This window comes from Triticum dicoccoides, chromosome 5A, assembly GCF_002162155.2.
Source record: "Triticum dicoccoides isolate Atlit2015 ecotype Zavitan chromosome 5A, WEW_v2.0, whole genome shotgun sequence".
Classification (NCBI taxonomy): Eukaryota; Viridiplantae; Streptophyta; class Magnoliopsida; order Poales; family Poaceae; genus Triticum; species Triticum dicoccoides.
The window spans coordinates 357,560,252-357,573,315 of record NC_041388.1 but is presented as its reverse complement, the minus strand read 5'-3'; positions in this window follow the sequence as shown (position 1 = coordinate 357,573,315).

Sequence of the window (13,064 nt, the reverse complement as noted above, 5' to 3'; positions counted from 1 at the left end):
GATCTACCGCTAGTGAGGCAAGTACTTCGTGGGCGATGGCCATGGTGGGATAGACAAGGTTGCTTCTTTGTGGACCCTTCGTGGGTGGTTGCTTCTTCGTGGACCCTTCGTGGGTGGTTGCTTCTTCGTGGACCCTTCGTGGGTGGAGCCCTCCTTGGACTCGCGCAACCATTACCCTTCGTGGGTGGAGCCCTCCGTGGACTCGCGCAACCATTACCCTTCGTGGGTGGAGCCCTCCGTGGACTCGCGCAACCGTTACCCTTCATGGGTTGAAGTCTCCATCAACGTGGATGTAGGATAGCACCACCTATCCGAACCACGGGAAAAACATCCGTGTCTCCAATTGCGTTTGAATTCTCCAAACCCTTCTCCTTACATTCTTGCAAGTTGCATGCTTTACATTCCGCTGCTCATATACTCTTTGCATGCTTGCTTGATATGTATTGTGTATGTTGAAATTGTGCCTAAAACTCCACTCAAACCAAAAAGGCCTAAAAATTGCAACTTTAGCACTAAGTGTCTAATCACCCCCCCCCTCTAGACACATCTACTTCTAGATCCTACATATGTGAACATGTGCTAAGTCAAGCCACTCGAATCGTTCAAAGTTGGATACCACCCTATCATACCACATCACAACCATTTTAATAGCATGTTGGCACGCAAGGTAAACCATTATAAACTCCTAGCAAATTAAGCATGGCATGAGCAACTATAATCTCTAATTGTCATTGCAAACATGTTTCATTCATAATAAGCTGAATCAGGAACGATGAACCAATCATATTTATGAAAACAAGAGAGGTTGAGTTCATACCAGCTTCTCTCATCTCAATCAGTTCATCATATATCGTCATTATTGCCTTTCACTTGCACAACTGAATAGTGAGGATAATAATAATAGTGCACGTGCATTGGACTAAGCTGGAATCTGCAAGCATTCAATTCAAGGGAGAGGAGAAGGTAATATGGGCTCTTTGTTAGATCAACAATAATGCATATAAGAGCCACTCAACATTTTCATTATGGTCTTCTCCTCTCGACCCCCAAAGAAAACAAATAAAACTATTTACATGGGAAAGCTCCCAACAAACAAAAGAAGATTGAGAAATATTTTTGGGTTTTCTTTTAATAATTACTACTACAGGCATGTAAAGTAAACTAGCTAAAAGCTACAACTATTTTTTTTTGGTTTTTATTAAGGTTTGTCAAACACACAAGAAGAAAGCTTAAAACATAAAATAAACTAGCATGGATGATACAATGAAAAAGTATGAGCACTGACAACTGGCATGAGTGTGTGAACATGAATGTAATGTCGGTGAGAAATACGTACTCTCCCAAGCTTAGGATTTTGTCCTAAGTTGGTCTATGCCCATGGATCAAAGTGGTCTCCTCCAGTGTACTGAGGAGGATCCTCGGGGTGCCACTGGTTGGCGATCTCCTCCGGGTCTCACTGATAAATAGATTGTCGATAAGGGTCCGGAGATGGCTCAGTCTCAGGCTCTGGGGATCGTGTTCGCTCCCAATATGCATAAATGTCATCGGGCAGGATGATGTATGTGCCTGAATAAATGTTAAACAAAGAAGGTGCAGGCAGGGTAATAATCTGACAAGTCTTTTCACTGAACACCAGGTTATAAATGAGTCTCTTCTCCTTATCCTCGCAAATAAAATCATGTGCTACCATACTTTTATAATCTAAGGAAATAGGGGCAGCAACTTTTCCTCTTTCTCATAGTGTCTAGTAGGTATCTCAAAATATTTAGCAAGACGCGAAGCAAAGATACCTCCAAAGATGGGGCCCTTTGTACGGTTCAGACTCAACCATTTAGCAACCATAGCACCTAAACTGAAAGTTTGTCATGGAATAAAGCGGGGCACAAAATGGCGAGGTCAGGAGCACTGAGATCCCCACTGTTCCTGCGGCCAATTGAACATCTACTAGCGAATATTGCATAGTATCGTAAAACAGGAAAATGTATGCTAGTAGTTCTTGCTTCTGACACTTTTCTCCTTCCCCTACAGCAATCATATCAATAAATCCTGCCACATCCCTAAGATGTGGTTCCTCGACGCTGCCCTCAAAGGGCAACTTGCAAACCCCACAAAAGTCATAAAGTGACATCTCCTTATACTCATCATACAAATAAAAATCCATAGAAGGTGGCGACCTCCTAGCATGGAAATGAAAATTTTACACAAAGATATTAGTGAGTAGGAGATACTGTTTGAGCTGGTCGTGGAGGAAGTCGGTGAGGCCTGCACTCTCAGCCAAATAATAAAAATATTTATAAATCCCGGCTTTTCTCAAGAACTCATCACAAGGCCATTCACACGGTCGGTCTTCCGCAGTGCGAGGGAGATTATATTTGGGCTTCTTATTTGCTTCACTTTGCTTATCCTTCGAGCTTCGGCTCGAAGAGCCCCTCAAAAATCTCTTCATCATTTTTTGAAAATTTCTGAAATTTTTTAGTAACTTAAAATAAAAGTGAACCAAACTCAACAAGATTGATAACAACTACTCCTACAAGTGCCTAGAGGCCATATCATGCATTAAAACTACTTGGGACCATATAAATTTGACATGCAAGCTCAAGAACAGTGTTACCTAAGCAGTAAAAATTTGCAATAAATAAAGCACTAGAGAAAAAACTAATTGGACCATTGGAGGAGTCACATACCGAAGAACAATCCCCCAAAGCAGTTTTGTGAAAGGAGCTTTGAGCAAGGAGATCGTAAATGGTAGCAAGATGAGCTAGAACTCGGGTTTGAGCTGGTGGATGATTTTTTCTGGAGGAAGACAAAGTGTGTGCGTGCAAGAATAAGTGGAGGGGGGCCACGTGGGGTCCACGAGGCAGGGGGCGTGCCCCAGGGGGGTGGTCGTGCCCTCCACCCTCGTGGGCACATGGTGGGTCCCCCTGGTGTGTTCTTAGTGCCAAAAATTCTTAAATAATCTAGAAAAAGTCATATAAAATTTTCAAGACATTTGGAGAACTTCTATTCTCGGGGTATTTTTTATTGCAAGGATAATTCAAAAAACAGACAAAATACTATTTTTGCTTTATTTAATCTAAAAAACAGAAAGTAAAAGGAGGGTACAGAGAGTTGTGCTTTTTAACTTCATCCATCTCATGCTTATCAAAAGGAATCAACTAACAAGGTTGATCAAGTCTTGTTAACAAACTCATTCCGAATCGCATGAAACCGGAGAAATTTCGAATAACACTAGGTTACCTCAACAGGGATATGCACGTCCCCAACAATAAGAATATCATATTTCTTCTTGGCAGTAGGAAGAGGAAATTCAAAACCTCCAATAGTAATCATTGGAATTTTTCCAATAGAGTTGATACTGTGGACTTGAGGTTGTTTCCTCGGAAAGTGTACCGTATGCTCATTACATTAACATGAAGAGTGACATTGCCTTTGTTGCAATCAATAACAGCCCTTGCAGTATTCAAAAAGGGTCTACCAAGGATAATCGACATACTATCGTCCTCGGGAATATCAAGAATAACAAAGTCCGTTAAAATAGTAACGTTTGCAACCACAACAGGCACATCCTCACAAATACCGACAGGTATAACAGTTGATTTATCAGCCATTTGCAAAGATATTTCAATAGGTGTCAACTTATTCAAATCAAGTCTACGATATAAAGAGAGAGGCATAACACTAACACCGGCTCCAAGATGACATAAAGCAGTTTTAACATAGCTTCTATTAATGGAGCATGGTATAGTTGGTACTCCTGGATCTCCTAGTTTCTTTGGTATTCCACCTTTAAAAGTGTAATTAGCAAGCATGGTGGAGATTTCAGCTTCCAGTATCTTTCTTTTATTTGTAACAATATCTTTCATGTACTTAGCATAAGGATTCATTTTAAGCATATCAGTCAAACGCATACGCAAAAAAGATAGGTCTAGTCATTTTAGCAAAGCGCTCAAAATCCTCATCATCCTTTTTCTTGGATGGTTTAGGAGGAAAAGGCATGGATTTCTGAACCCACGGTTCTCTTTATTTACCGTGCTTCCTAGCAACAAAGTCTCTCTTATCATAACGTTGATTCTTTGATTGTGCGTTATCAAGATCAACATCAGGTTCAATCTCCACATCATTGTTATTACTAGGTTGAGCATCAACATGAACATCATCATTAATATTATCATTAGGTTCATGTTCATTACCAGATTGTGTTTCAGCATCAGAAATAGAAATATCATTGGGATTCTCAGGTGTGTCAACAACAGGTCCGCTACAAGCATGCAAAGTCCTATCATTTTTCTTTTTCTTCTCCTTACAAGAACTAGGTGCATCAACATTAGTTATCTGAGAATCTTGCTCAATTCTCTTGGGGTGGCCCTCAGGATACAAAGATTCCTGAGGCATTTTACCCCTTCTAGTCACAACTCTAACATCATTATCATTTTTCTTATTATTTAATTCATTGAGCAAATCATTCCGAGCCTTAAGTACTTGTTCCACTTGAGTGGTAACTATAGAAGCATGTTTACTAATAAGTTTAAGTTCACCTTTAACTGTAGACATATAATCACTCAAGTGTTCAAGCATATCAGCATTGGGTTTCAATTGTCTACCAACATAAGCATTGAAGTTTTCTTGTTTAACAATAAAATTATCAAACTCATCTAAGCATTGGCTAGTAGACTTATAACAAGGGATATCACCTTCATCAAATCTATAGAGAGAATTTACCTTTACTACCTGTGTCAGGTTATCAAGACCATGTATTTCTTCAATAGGTGGTAAATTCTTAATAGCTTTAGCTTTAATACCTTTTTTCTTTCATAGATTTCTTTGCCTCTTGCATATCTTCAGGACTGAGAAATAGAATACCCCCTTTCTTCGGAGTTGGCTTAGGAGTTGGTTCAGGAAGTGTCCAATAATTTTCATTACTCAACATATTATTCAATAGCAATTCAGCTTGATCAACAGTTCTTTCCCTGAAAACACAACCAGCACAACTATCCAGGTGGTCTCTGGAAGCGTCGGTTAGTCCACTATAAAAGATATCAAGTATTTCATTTTTCTTGAGAGGATAATCATGCAAAGCATTAAGTAATTGGAGAAGCCTCCCCCCAAGCTTGTGGGAGACTCTCTTCTCCAATTTGCACAAAGTTATATATTTCCCTTAAGGCAACTTGTTTTTTATGAGCAGGGAAATATTTAGCAGAGAAGTAATAAATCATATCCTGGGGACTACGCACAGAACCAGGATCAAGAGAATTAAACCATGTTTTAGCATCACCCTTTAATGAGAACGGTAAGGATAAAGTAATAGCGAGTTTTCTCATCATTAGTGAACATGGTGGCTATATCATTTAATTTAGTAAGATGTGCCACAACAGTTTCAGATTCATAGCCATAAAAAGGATCAGATTCAACCAAAGTAATTAACTCAGGATCGACAGAGAAATCATAATCCTTATCGGAAATACAAATAGGTGAAGTAGCAAAAGTAGGGTCATATTTCATTCTAGCATTCAAAGATTTTTCTTTCAGCTTAGCTAATAATTTCTTAATATCATATCTATCATTGCAAGCTAAAAAATCTCTAGCAGTTTCTTCATCCATAACATAACCCTCAGGCACAACAGGCAAGTCATATCTAGGGGAGAATCTTCACCATCACTTTCATCAATATTATCAGTTTCAATAATTTCATTCTCTCTAGCCCTAGCAAGTTGTTCATCAAGAAATTCACCTAATGGAACAGTATTATCAAGCATAGAAGTAGTTTCATCATAAGTATCATGCAAAGCTGAAGTGGCATCATCAATAACATGCGACATATCAGAATCAATAGCAGGAGTAGGTGTCGCAAGTTTACTCATAACAGAAGGTGAATCAAGTGTAGAGCTAGATGGCAGTTCCTTACCTCCCCTCGTAGTTGAGGGATAAATCTTGGTTCTTTTATCTTTCAAGTTCTTCATAGTGATCAGCAGATATAAATCCCAAGTGACTCAAAGAATAGAGCTATGCTCCCCGGCAACGGTGCCAGAAAATAGTCTTGATAACCCACAAGTATAGGGGATCGCAATAGTTTTCGAGGGTAGAGTATTCAACCCAAATTTATTGATTCGACACAGGGGGAGCCAAAGAATATTCTCAAGTATTAACAGTTGAGTTGTCAATTCAACCGCACCTGAAAGACTTAATATCTGCAGCAAAGTATTTAGTAGCAAAGTAATATGATAGTAGCGGTAACGATAGCAAAAGTAATAGTATTGGTTTTGTAGTGATTGCAACAGTAGCAATGGAAAAGTAAATAAGCAAAGATCAATATGTGAAAAGCTCGTAGGCATTGGATCAGTGATGGATAATTATGTCGGATGCGATTCCTCATGCAACAGTTATAACATAGGGTGACACAGACTAGCTCCAGTTCATCAATGTAATGTAGGCATGTATTCCGAATATAGTCATATGTGCTTATGGAGAAGAACTTGCATGACATCTTTTGTCCTACCCTCCCGTGGCAGCGGGGTCCTATTGGAAACTAAGGGATATTAAGGCCTCCTTTGAATATAGTACCATACCAAAGCATTAGCACTTAGTGAATACATGAACTCCTCAAACTACGGTAATCACAGGTAAGTATCCCGATTATTGTCACTTCGGGGTTAACGGATCACAACACGTAATATGTGACTATAGACTTGCAAGATAGGATCAATAACTCACATATATTCATGAAAACATAATAGGTTCAGATCTGAAATCATGGCACTCGGGCCCCAGTGATAAGCATTAAGCATAGCAAAGTCATAGCAACATCAATATCAGAACATAATGGATACTAGGGATCAAACCCTAACAAAACTAACTCGATTACATGATAAATCTCATCCAACCCAACACCGTCCAGCAAGCCTACGATGGAATTACTCACGCATGGCGGTGAGCATCATGAAGTTGGTGATGGAGGAAGGTTGCTGATGACGATGGCGACGGATTCCCCTCTCCGGAGCCCTGAACGGACTCCAGATCAGCCCCCCCGAGAGAGATTAGGGCATGGCGGCGGCTCCGTATCGTAAAACGCGATGAATCCTTCTCTCTGATTTTTTTTCTCCCCGAACGTGAATATATAGAGTTGGAGTTGAGGTCGGTGGAGCATTAGGGGGCCCATGAGGCAGGGGGCAAGCCCTAGGGGGGTGGGCGTGCCCCCCACCCTCGTGGACAGGGTGTGGGCCTCCTGACGTTGATCCTTTCGCTAGTATTTTATATATATTCGAAAAATATTCTCCGTTGATTTTCAGGTCATTCTGAGAACTTTTATTTTTGCACAAAAATAACACCATGGCAATTCTGTTGAAAACAACGTCAGTTCAGGTTAGTTCCATTCAAATCATGCAAGTTAGAGTCCAAAACAAGGGCAAAAGTGTTTGGAAAAGTAGATACGATGGAGACGTATCACTAAGTCCATGGCTGATGCTCATTTAATGAGTGAAGTTCAAAGAGCTAAAGTGAGAAAAAGTATGATAATTGCTTGGTTTGGCACTGGGGTGTTCATGATTTATACTTTATATTAGGAAGGCCGCACTATATGCCATGCTCACATGATTAAATGTTTAGGAATAGTGTTCTTTAGCATTTTCTATTTTCAAAGAAAATGATTATTTTCTATGTTAATGCGAATGTTTCTATCGCACACAAATTCTCACTGGTCTTATGTGACTTGATTGTTTCGGTATCTTCAAGGATTATGGTGGTGGTGGAGGAAAAGTTAAAATAACAAGTGCTACTTGTGATAGGTGTTGGGATTTCCCTGGAGTGGAAGGGTAATGTAGTATAGTAGCATATAATATTTCGCCTAGTTAAGAAGGATGGTTTACCGAACCAGTAGGAGACACCACACAAAACCTGTAAGCAGTACTTGCACACACTCAAAGCAAATTATTGCACCCAACGCGGGAAAGAGGGTTGTCAATCCCCTTGTACTTGTTAATTGTAAGGATCAAATTTGATAGTGGTGGATAGAAAAATAAAAGGAAATGAATTGTAGCAAGTATTTTTTTAGGGTTTTAGTAAATATAAAGTGAATGGACCTGGGGGGCCATAGCATTCACTAGAGGCATCTCTCTCATGAGCATAGTACATTGGTTAAACGAGTTACTGTTGGGTAATCGATAGAATAATACATAGTTATGATGATATCATGGCATGATCAATATATAGGCATTACGTCTATGACAAGTAGACCATTAATCTTACTAAATCTATTACTATTACTCACCCCTCAACCGCTATCCAACATGCATCTTAAGGTATTAAGTTCATAACAATCATAGTAATGCCTGAAGCATGATGGAATAATGTTGACAAAGTTAGATCAATTATATGATTGAAACCCATCATTTTACCCTTAGTAGCAACAATACAAATACGTGCCTTACAACTCCTACTTTCACAGATTAAGGACAACACAAGATTGAACCTACTACAAAGCACCTCTCCCACTATAGATAAATCAATCTAATTGTCCAAAGAAGACATATAGATTAGAGAGAAATACAAGGCTATAAAATCACGCATAATAAATGTTAGAAAATACTCGATTACTTTCAATGAACAATCTAATTATAAACTCACAGTTCATCGGATCCCAACAAACACACCGCAAGAATTACAACGAATAGATCTCCAAAGAGATCATTGTATTGAAGATAAGAGAGAGAGAGAGAGAGAGAGAGAGAGAGAGAGAGAGAGAGAGAGAGAGAGATCTAGCTACTGCTATGGACCCGCAGGTCCTGTGATAACTACTCACATATCATCATGGGGGCACCAAGGTTCATGAAGATGGCCTCCGTGATCGATCCCCCCTCTGGCAGAGTAGCGGCGGAGGCCTCCAGAATGAATAGCGGAAGAACAGAGTCTTGCGACGGTGATAAAATTGTTTGAGTCTCACTCTGGGGGTTTCTGGAATTTAGGGAATTTATAGCGTTGGAATTAGGTCAAACGAAGGCCTGTGGGCCCCACAAGCTCAGATGGCCCACCCCCTAGGGGGCGCGCCCCTTGAGCTTATGGTCCACCTGCAGGTCTTCTGGCATTCCCCCGAAGCTTCTAAGGTCTCTTTTGGTCCCAAAAACCATCGTAAAGTTTCATCGTGTTTGGACTTCATTTGGTATAGTTTTCTACGAAACAAAGAAATAGACAAAAAACAGAAACTAGCACTGGGCATTGAGTTAATAGGTTACTTCCCAAAAATGATATAAAATGACATATAAAGTATACAAGATTGATAATATAATAACATTAAACAATAAAAAATTATAGATACGTTGGAGACGCATCAACAAGCATAACCATAAACATAAAAGTAAAGTATGTAAACTAATTGCGGGTAGTCTGCAAATGAGAGGTTAGGCGTAGGGAAATTCAAGTCATGGTAAATATCAAATTTGCTAGTGTGACGCCAATGTATAGTCACCTATTCATGTGATTCTACCTCTTGTATTCTATGTTGGGTAGGTTAGTCACTCTTGAATAGCCAAACTCCTCTAGTTGGGATTGTTTATCTCTATTATCCATTTGTCCTGCCTTCAGATCACGGGTTCGCTGAAAAATACATGGTTACCCGTGTAGGCCTTCATATCATATTGTCCATGCCCTTAAATTGGAAAAGAAGGATTACACTCACCACAAATAGTCAACCTAATAACTAATCATAGGGTGACATACATATTAGGCACAAATGAATCTTGCCAGTCCCCTACACCAGCCATGCCTATGGAGTGTTACTCACGCATGAGGGAAGGATAACAACGAAACACATATATTATGCAAGGGGAACCATCTAAAATATATCATTGTTCACCACAATATAACAAATGACTAAACCAATCTGGGTCTCTGGATACGCATGAATAGAGTAACAAGCCCTAGCATTACAAGTTGGAATCTCTCTCTATGAAAGTATTGTCTATGAATGAATAGGGGACTACGATTCAGAGGAGGTCATAATGGATCTAAGTGAAGTCCGTCTCCTGATCTCTTCTCCACTATTCTTGTTATGTTTTGGTGGCATTTTTTCATCCTATCCTTGGATCATCAACAAAAAAGTGTCTTATATTGTATAGACATGAGGTAGGCGGTGGCGACTGGAAGGACCGTGGGTAGGAGCGCTCAAACTCATACCACACATCATCTTTTGTTCTGGACTCGTCGAATGGATTTCTTCTTAACATAAAAGCTGTCAATTTCCTCCTCACTTAGCTTGATATCACATAGGTTCCTTCCTAAAGTAGATAGTCCTACACAACAAGCAAGCCAACGAGGTTTCTTCATTTATGAAGGATTCTCGCTAGTGGAAAAGAGAAAACCAGCAAAAACCCTACAAACAACCAGTAAAAATACTGATGGAAAATTATCATATTTTGAGCCATCATCGCGTGACTGCATATTTTCTTTGAGTTTTGCTGCGTGTAAATTAGTTGTGGTAACATTGCCGCTGAGCTTTGAAATGTTGCTTGTTTTTAGTTTCATGTTTTGTTCTGGGTTTGTAAAACTTTGTGGCGGTTTATCTAATGGGAATCATCAAGGAGGCTCGGGGTCTAAAAACTAAATAAAAACATTAGTATAACAAGCTCTATGACCAAATCGCTAGACAGGAAGGGACAAAAGTGGTTTGCTAACAATTCTCCTCAAGCAGACCTTGTAAACAACCAACAATTAAGGGTGAGAGCGTGTGCCTTATTATGGTTCACTTCTCTATATAAAGATGATTTTGTTTTTAATACAAAAATATCTTCTCCCATGCAGGTTATCTACAACTTGTATGCATTGACTTTGTATATGGTCAAAGCTAGACCAAACGTAGTACCGTATCTTGTTCATGACAATGTGCACGCACTTGGATTAAGTGGTCGGTGATGTTTTTACCCAACAAGGATGGCAACACTCCAGATCAGAATACCACCCACTTTGCCATATGCATAGCTTTGGTGTCATATAACTTTATTGTTGCCAATATGTCATTTTTATTTACAGTTCAGATCGTTAGTTTTGGTTGTGTCTATAGTAGATATGCAGAGGCCAGGTGTCGCTCATCGTGCTTTGTATCCACTTGATGATAACTATCTCTATTTTTTACTTAAATAAATAGTGCTCATTTTCATGTCAGGCAGAACGCTTCATCCAATTTATTTATATTCATCACTTATTCACTCTGTTTCGATTTTCCCCCTCCCATTTCTGGTTTTTTCATCGAGTTTTTGAAAATGCTCTTAATCGTCCCACATTTTATTGACTTGCCAAACAAAACATAAACCAATAAATTCCTACCAAATGAGTGATTTTTATTTAGATAAATACCCCGTTCCAATGCACGGGCAATTATCTACCGAGTTGATAAAAGCGCCCGGGCAATTGCTTAGTGAGTTAAATTTTTTTAGAAAAGGAGGACGACCCGCACCTCTGCATCTGGACGATGCATACGGCCATTTTTATTATTTATTGACATAAAACCTTACAAAGTCATACAACAATAAGTCTAAAGCCACCAAACAAAGCAACATCTGTCGCTATCCATATCCAATTGATGTAGGGGCGCTGAAAGTCTGGGCCTAATACCAAACGGACCATGCAGCCAAACCTAACATCTAAGACTTGAGGTCCCAACCAGGACGCCTGCCGGGTATGGGCACCCACCAGTCCGGCGTGCTTCTCAACCAGGACCCTTGCCGGGTATGAGGCCGCCGCAGCCACCTGCCATCAATCCATCTTCAGAGCTGTACTGCTGCATCAACCTTGCCCGGTCCAACTGCCACCGACGCCACCACGACGCCAGGCAGCGTCACCCTCCTACGCGAGTCCATCTCCGCTCATCAGGCGCTGATTCTCCACTACGCCACGCTGCCGAGATCCGCCGTCATCAATGGAGCAGATGAAACACCGCTCCTCCTTTTGTCCCCTCGAACCAGCACTTGCTCCAAAACGATGCCCCCATGAGGGAGAACGATACCGATGGCACCGTCATCGTCCGATCTGGTAGACCCAGATCTAGGGTTTCCTCCGGAACTTCCCGATCAGGTTGATGTGACCTGTAACGACGATGCCTCCAGAAGGAAACGACGTCTGAGACGCCGCCATCGTCTGCCAAGACCGCAGTCAGGCGCGATTTTCACCGGAAGCCACGTCTTCCCGACATCGTGGCTGGCTGGAACCGAGCGGAACCTCGCCACGAAGACGTATGTCGCCGTCGGTACTCCGGCGGAGATCCGACATCTCCTCACCGGTCCCTCCACACGCCGCCAGTCGGCGGAAGGCCTCCCCGTGATGGATCCAAACGGGGCGTTGGATCCGCAGTAACTGCCGTCACCATCACGACCAGGACAGCCCACCCCGCCGGATGGGGCGCTGCCACCGCCGCTGTCCAAGCAGAGTCGCCGCTCCGCCGACGATGGTGCTCCGGCCCCGCCGCACAGCCCGGATTCTCCGTCCTAGCCGCCGCTATTGGATCTCATGAGAAGGGTCGTCCCCGCTGCCTCAGATGCGATCCGCCGCAACCACCCGCCCAGAAACTTTGGCACCAGGCCCGCCGCCACCGCGGCTCACGCCGGTGGCAACGGCGGCAGGAGGGGCTGGCGGCGCTAGGGTTTCGGGGCCCCTGACGCCGCCCGGGGGGAGGCGACGCGAGGGGGAGGGGGAGCTCCTTCAAACAGAAAAAGAGCCTGTAGACAACCAGCAAAATTTCCTCGAAAAAAAGGAGTACTACTGAATTCGCCTCGGACGAACGAATGTGTTTGAAATGCAACCATTCAACCAGCAACCAAACACGTTCCGAAGGGAGACGACGTACGCAGGCCCGCCTGTAGTAAACCGGAGACGTTGAATCCACGGCGTGACTCGGGACAAAGCAGCAGCGCACGAGGAGGACGCGTACGTACGTGGCTCCTCCAATGGAAGTCCACTCCACATGTACAGGTCATACGGTGATGAATGCGGCACAGTGCGCGCGGTGGTCCACCGCAGCAACCCCCCATCTGCACGGGGCCAAAAGGCCCCATGCAAATAAATGCCCAGTTCGAAGTCCCAGTGCG